Consider the following 7,334-nt stretch of genomic DNA (forward strand, 5'->3'; position numbering starts at 1 on the left):
TGCACCTGCCAGTCTCAGATGCCGATCCCAGTACCATTCTCGCCGGTCACAGAGGCCAGGGTGTTGGCTCCTGAACGTGCTAGGTTAATTTTTTATTGATTGATTGTAGAGAGAGGGGGGCGGGGAGAAAGCGTGCACGGGACAGAGACATCAATACGTTGTTCCGCTTATTTATGCATTCGTTGGTCGATGCCTGTACACGCCCTGACCGGGGCTTGAACCTGCTACCTTTAGCTTATCGGGACCAGGCTGTAACTAATCTTCCAAGGTTCCAAGACCGGATATAAAATGCCTTGGGGCGCTGGGATAAGAAAGAGGATCACTTAAGAGGATTTCCCCAGGCCTGCGTGGGAGAGCTTCCTCCTCGTCCACACCACAGCCTCCTTGTCCCCTGCCCACCCGCCCCCCACGGCTTTCCTAATGGGGTGAAGGCACTCATTATTTCCCAACACCTGAGGTCCTGACTCAGAACAACCAGAGCCCAGGGAGGAAGCTGCTGTCCTGCAGAGCAGAATGACTGCGCCTTGAGCTCCAGGCCCCCCCAGAGTAAGCATGTGGACTGTCATCGCAGAAGAGGAGCAGAGAGTCTCAACAGGGGCCCAGCAGTCAAAGCTCAGCCACCCAGTGCCCCACCCCCACCCCCACCCCGCCAGCTCCCTCTGACGCACAAATACAGCAAGGACCACCAAAGGGACAAGAGGGACATGGAAGGCCTTGGTGAAGGAGAAGAACAAAAGGGGAAATCGGTAGCATAGGGGGGCTTCTGGAATGTTGAGGCATTGGGAAGGCGCCCAGACCCAGCCGTGTGCACCCCTCCTGGCCACCAGCGCTTCTCACTTCTTGCACAGGAGTGAGGGTGCAAACAAGCTGTCAAGGGAGGTGTTAAAAAACACCTTGTTTAAGGCCGTGGGAAGTCCTGAATTCCCCTGTAGGTGGTTTCCGATGAACTGAAATGAGTCTACATTTGAAATCTTAATCCTCAGAAGTCTACACAGTATTACAATTTAGAGACAAGGGAAGGAGGCTTTAGAGAACCCCAAAGACTTGCCCAAGGTCACAGAGCTAACAAGTGGCAAACAGGAGGGTGAAACACACGTGACTTCCTCTGTAAGATGTTTCCATCCTACAGTGCCAGCCCAAGGCCACATTCATCCCAGAACAGGATGGAGAGGCCTGTGGGAAAGACCGCCCACACTGAGGCCGGCTGAGCAGGGACAGGCAACGGCTCCATCAGGAAGGCGGGACTGGCATCCTCCGCCTCAAGTCCCCCAGTGACCTGGAAAGACCACAGCTCCCTGGGAAACAAAGCCATTCTTGTATCAAATGCCCCCCTTCCCCCACCAAGGCCAGTGTCCAGTTTTCTGATCGTTTTAAAATGCACTGTTGGCTCGGAGTCCCTGGATGGAAGCCCAGTTTCTAATTCTCAGGCTCACTATCAGTCTGGAGGGGCCAGAGCTATTTCCACCATCTCATCGACCTTCCTGGGATAGGAAGTGCTCTGGGGGGGGGGGGGGGGGAGGAGGGGGGCGGAGCAAGAATACGGAGGCCAATCCGTTTCCACGGAGCCGGTGAAACAAACGCTCTAAAGCAATAGGCCTTGAGGCTGCCTCTGAGCTTCCGGAGCAGAAAGCACCTGAGGAAATGGAAACAGTGCGATGCCGTTCTCGGGAGATTTCTCGGAACAGGGATTGCGCTTCTCCCTTCCCATTCGGGGAGGCGCAGGCCCGGTGTGGGCGCTTGCTATTAAGGAATCAGAATCGAAACCTCAAGGTGCCCTCCGCAGGTGCCACGCGCTCCTCCCAGGTGCCGCGTGTGGTTTCTGGTGGCGCCAGGAAAAGAAAAGACGAAGGCAGCCTTGCGATGAGTTTCTCTCCTAAAATAAACTCTTTCTTAAAACAAAAGTATACGTAATAAATAAAAGCTATCTTGATTTGCACATAGATTTTTATTTGAAGTACCAGTTGGCGTGCCCATCTAAAGAAACATACTCACACACAAACCAATGACATCATAATTCAATCTTAAATTTTACTTCCTCCTTTAAAAAACAAAGTCTTTTAGAAGCCTCCTGCGATGCCAGACCAGCGGAAATCTCTCCCTCTCCTTCCCTTCCCCTCTAAAGATAAATAAATAAAATATTAAAAAAAAAAAAGAAGCCTCTGACATAAGTTGTCTTCAGATGCTGCCACACGCCAGCCATTTGCAGCATGAGCCACCGGCAGCCTTTGATAAGCTGATGGACGACAGGGACCTCTCAGCCTGGCCTTTGCTTCCGGGCCCCAAAGGCTCCGACCCCCTTTCCCCAAACTCCCTGGTTTCAGTCTTCGCCAGGTGCACAGCTGGCAAACAGGAGGAAACTCAAAGCTACTCTTCTTTCTAAAAATAAGGATTTGTTTTTGGGGGGCAAAGGCATTTTTGCTGCAGGAAGACGATCATCGGTCCCTCTCCCTAACCGCTGTTCTCCCCAGTTCCCCCGCCCCTGCCCCTCTCACGGCCCAGGCTCTGACATCCACGGAGATCTTTCATTACTGCAGGCTCATGCAGTTTTACTTACTCCTGCTCTTCCCCTTTTATATATATTTTTTCTCTCTTTTTTTTTAAGATTTAGTTTTAGAGGGAGGGAGAAAGAGAGGGAGAGAAACATCAATGTGTGGTTGCCTCTCGTGTGCCCCCTATTGGGGACCTGGCCCACAACTCAGGCATGTGCCCTGACTGAGAATTGAACCAGTGACACTTTGGTTCATGGGTCAGCACTCAATCCACTGAGCCATACCAGCAAAGGCTGCCCTAACCCTTTTAAAGGGCCTTTTGTGAACAAACACACACCATTCTCACAGACTATAGTCTAAATCCCTGGTGCTGGTATCCACCTGCCACTCCATGTTTCCGCATTTCCTCTCTGGAACAGTTCACGGAGCCCACCCATTGGGTGGGGTCTCCTCCACCTTGGGTCCCAAAGTGGTTCTTGAGCCCACAAATCAGGGAAACTAGCCCACAAAGACATCTATCTCCTGCTGCTGCCTGACCTCATGGCCCTTAGAAATGCCTTGGAATGCCATGAGAACATTCAAGGAATGCTCCTGAGATTCTAAGACAAGGTAAGTAGAGTCTCAGGGAACAGCAAGTGAGAGCACTGGGGTCTTAGGAAATGGAGCTTCTCTGGTTTCTGTTCCCAATGATGCAAGAGGAAAAGAGCTGCTCGGGACAGAAACTGAACGCAGGGAGTCTTCCCCCGAAGGTCACCGCCAAAGACACGTTCAAGTGGACCAAATTAAAAATACCACCTTTGCCTGCTTTGTAAGAAAATTAAAAGGGCCAGGGTCTCTTTTAATGTGTCTGGGACGCTAATGAACACTGCACTTGGAAGAAAGAGGGCAGTGGAGATCAAGATAGGATCCAGGGCTTCTACCGAAGAAGTTTCGGATAAGAACCCCCATTTGACTTTTAATTAATAGTTTCTCTAGCTCTTCTGCCACGCAGGCCTTCACCAGTGGAACATAAATCTACAGAGAAAGAGAACGGAACTGCTGAGAGCTGCCCTACTGGATTCCAGTTTCCACAACAGTAATTCATTTTCCCCCCTCAGGAGAGAAACACATTTTTAAGCAGAAGATACTCCTTCAGTGTTAAAATGGGCGATGTAGGTAAACAGTGCTTTGAGGAAGTCTCAGACTAATAGATGGTTCTGGAATAGCTTAGTTCAGTAATTCCAACTTCGATCCCCCAGTGTGATTTCAACATCTAAGCCTTCTCGCATTCCCTCCACCCAAGTCCACCCTCCCAGTCTTGCAAGATTCCTGAGAAGCTGTGCCTCTCTCGAGGGGCAGACGTACTTTAAAATGTTAGTTTTCCCCGGGAACCTGAAATCTGCCTTCCCAAGTTCATGTTTCCCTAGGAACCTTTGTCAGACCCTCACAGACAGGACTGTGACCTCTCCCACCTGACGCCAGCTCTCTGCAACCCCCTTCCTTACATGAGGAAGCGGAGCCTTCTGAAACATTTGGGCTCCCCCCAGATCTGGCACCTGCTGAGACTCACAATTCATCTCCCTGCCTCAATTCTCGGATGCAAGATCCTCAAGACCTGCTGTCTAACCAGAGAAGTAAACTTGTGGAGAAAGAACTAGAAGGGAAAACAGGCTATAGTTACACACACAAACACACACACACACACACACACATCCCTCCTTAAACTTTTAATTTGGAAAGATGTTCCTGGGGCCATGTCTGGTACAGAACCATGTGAATGCTCCAAACTAACAAACAGTTTTCTGAAGTTATAATTAAGACAGCAGAAAAGTCAGGGTGGAGAGACCCACGGAGGCCGTACTTACCAGCCTTGGTGTAGGAACCCACTGTGGTATGCTGTGTGATGTGCCTACCACTGAAAAAAGTGGATAATGTCTCCCAAGAAAGCGCCTTCTCCAAAAGCCCCCAAAGGCGTCTGACTTCGACAGGAAAATCGCTGCAGAGAGCAGCACTCACGGTTCGTTGCTTGATTATACAAAGCCTGCATTTGAGTCACTTCACTGATGTCTTACCCTTCTTTTGCTTGCGGGTGACTCAGAGACAGACTTTTCTGGAACAGGCCATGTTACCATATACCTGGGCAAATATTTGACCCGGCAGCTGTATCTCACCTGTTTCCTCTGCTTTCTGGTGTTTTCCACCACACAAGGCAGCTTTCCGATCTAACATCTGTATAATTCTTTACGGTCCACGCAATCTACCCATTAGACCCTTCAAACCTCACTGCGAGGCAGGTAGGCACAACCCGTGCTCCAGACGGAGGGGCAGGGCTTCCCCCAGCTGATGACAAGGCAGCAGGGAGTGCGACCCGCCGCCCAACCGTCCGTCCTGCGTTGTGTGCATTCCATCTTTTCCCGCCTTACAGACAGAACTGCTCCCAGCTCCCACTTTCCGCAGACTCGTCGGTCGGGGGGCGGGGTGGGGGATGTGCTATTGATCTTAGGAAGTGTAAAGAAACACCCGAAGTGTCCAAAATGAAGGCACACTATCTGATGTTCATACAAAGGTGTCCCTTAAATGTGTTCGTGGGGTAGACCAAAGCCTAACCTCCTTCTTGCCTCGCTCCGTGGCTGGGCTGGGAGTCCGCTTTTACAGGACTCTGTGAAGGGGCGCAGGGCTTGCAGAGCCCGGTGAGGCTGGGCGGGAGCGGAGCCCCAGAGGCCTGGCTCAGCGGTGACCTTGCGCTTCGGGTTCCCACGCCTGCCAGGCTGGCCCTAGCTAGCGGGCGAGAATGCGCATGCGCACCCTGCCTCTCTCCGCCGGGGGCGGGACCAGCCTCGCTGTAGGCTCCTTTTGCAAACTCGCCTGGTTAACGCAGCTCCAGAATGCGAGGGGATTAGGATGGGCTTTGCACCCAGACAGAGGATTTGAGAGGCGCATGAGGTCATCCTGGAGTCTAGACTGCTAGAGCAGTGGTTCTGATTGCTTGTTAAAATTCCAGATTCCTGCACCCCAGCAGCCTGGGTAAGACCCAAGAATCTGCATTCTTCATTCCTCCCCAGATAATACTGATCTAAGAGGTCCTCATTGGCTGGGCCCAACCTCTGATTTCGAGAAACGTAAGACCTTGGACCATGGACCTACAGAAATGATTGGTCCTCCATGAACAAGTGGCAGAGCCTGGTGTAGAACCCAGACTGTGGGCTTGCACCACTGCTTGCCCCTCCTGTTCCCTGTTCTCTTTCCTGCCTCATGTTCAGGGCGGTGTAATCAGTACCAGCCAGGCTGACAGGCAGTTCGTTCACACTGCGGGCCAACGGAAGAAGAATGTCCTTTCTCAGCACACCCAAGAACCCCACCCAGCTACTCCACATCAAAGCTCCACGGGCAGCACTGCCCCTCAGCCAGCGCTGCCTCAGGCTGCATCCTGGAGAAAGCTGAGCCCACACCCCGAGAGAACAATGGACCGGTAGGGTGTGTGTACCCACCCCCGCACACGGCCCTGTGTGCGCCGTTGTGAAGGGCTGTCTGCACACAGCATCAGAGGCCTAACCTGACGAGAATGTAACATGCCCTTTGTCCACATGCATGTGCATGTGGAGCCTGACCCATCCTTGTGTGTCGGATTCTGGCTCACGTTTAGGCCCGTTCAGTAACAGGCAGTGACCCCAGTCTAGGACAGCTGGATCATGTGTGCCGACAGCCACTTTCAATGGGCCTGGATGGGAAAATGGACACTCCCTTGCACACCCTCAATGAGAAACAGCTGGGGAAGCATTGGGGCGGAGCAGAACTGAGATCCCCAACCCTGTGCTCATGCACCTATCAGCAAGACCCCTCCCCGCTGCCTTGCAAAACCCCGGCAGATGCTGGACCCCTACTTGCTGGTGGGGTTCCCCCCTCTCCCCGTAATCCCACCAGGCTACTCAGAGCGGCCATCCCCTCCCCTCCTCCGACGGGATGATGGTGGGTGTTCTGCAGGCCACTCTAACACTGTCAAGAAGTATGTCATTTTCCTCTGTCCCTCCCCAAGCCCCTGCCCTTTCCTATGTGTCCTGTCCCAGCCCAGCTCCAAAACCTCAAGGCTGCAACTCTTTCCGAGAAAGCCAGGCACACAGCTGTGAGTCCCACCCCCTGTGGGGAGCTCCAGCTCTCCCTCCTGGCTCCAGATGTAAAGAGACAGCTGTGGGGTGGCAGCAAGCCCAGTTGGCAGCCAAGCAGGACTTGGGAAGATGGAGAACAAAGAGGGGAGAGGCAGGCAAATGGCAGAGCTACCCCAAGTCTAGAGACCTGGGGTGGGGGCATTTCACCCCCTGGTCTGGCAACTGGTGGGCAGGCCGTGCCAAACCCCTTAGCTGCTGCCCCAGCCCTGCCCGTCCCGACCTTGGCAACCCGGGCCATTGGCAAGACCTTCTGCAAACTCCATTTTTATGATTCCCACTTAATCTGCGAAGGAAAACTTGGCTTCCTTTGTCTGACTCCACCCGCGTCCTCACACAGACACCTCCCAACATGAGACTTTGCAAACTGTGAGCTGGTGGTCAGAGAGGAAGGAAGGTGGGGAAGGTGCTGCCCCTCCCATCTGGCATCCCCGTGCCTCTCCCCACCGCTGGGAAGTTCACCAGGATCCAGGATGCCAGGCTGGGTGTCCAGCTGACGGGGCTGCTCTGGGTACCACTTGCTTGCCTGCCACACCAGGGTGACAATGTATGACTCGGCACCAAGCACTGTACTCAAAAATAAACTTCCTGAATGACTGTGACCTGCTCTGGGTCCCCCTATGTCTTTAACAAGCCTGTCCACTGCCGGGTCCCACTGCCCGCCCACGTCCTCCCCAATCCAAAAGGACATGGCATTCACAACTGC

This window comes from Artibeus jamaicensis, unplaced genomic scaffold (genome assembly GCF_021234435.1).
Source record: "Artibeus jamaicensis isolate MK-2021 breed Jamaican fruit bat unplaced genomic scaffold, CSHL_Jam_final scaffold_660, whole genome shotgun sequence".
Classification (NCBI taxonomy): Eukaryota; Metazoa; Chordata; class Mammalia; order Chiroptera; family Phyllostomidae; genus Artibeus; species Artibeus jamaicensis.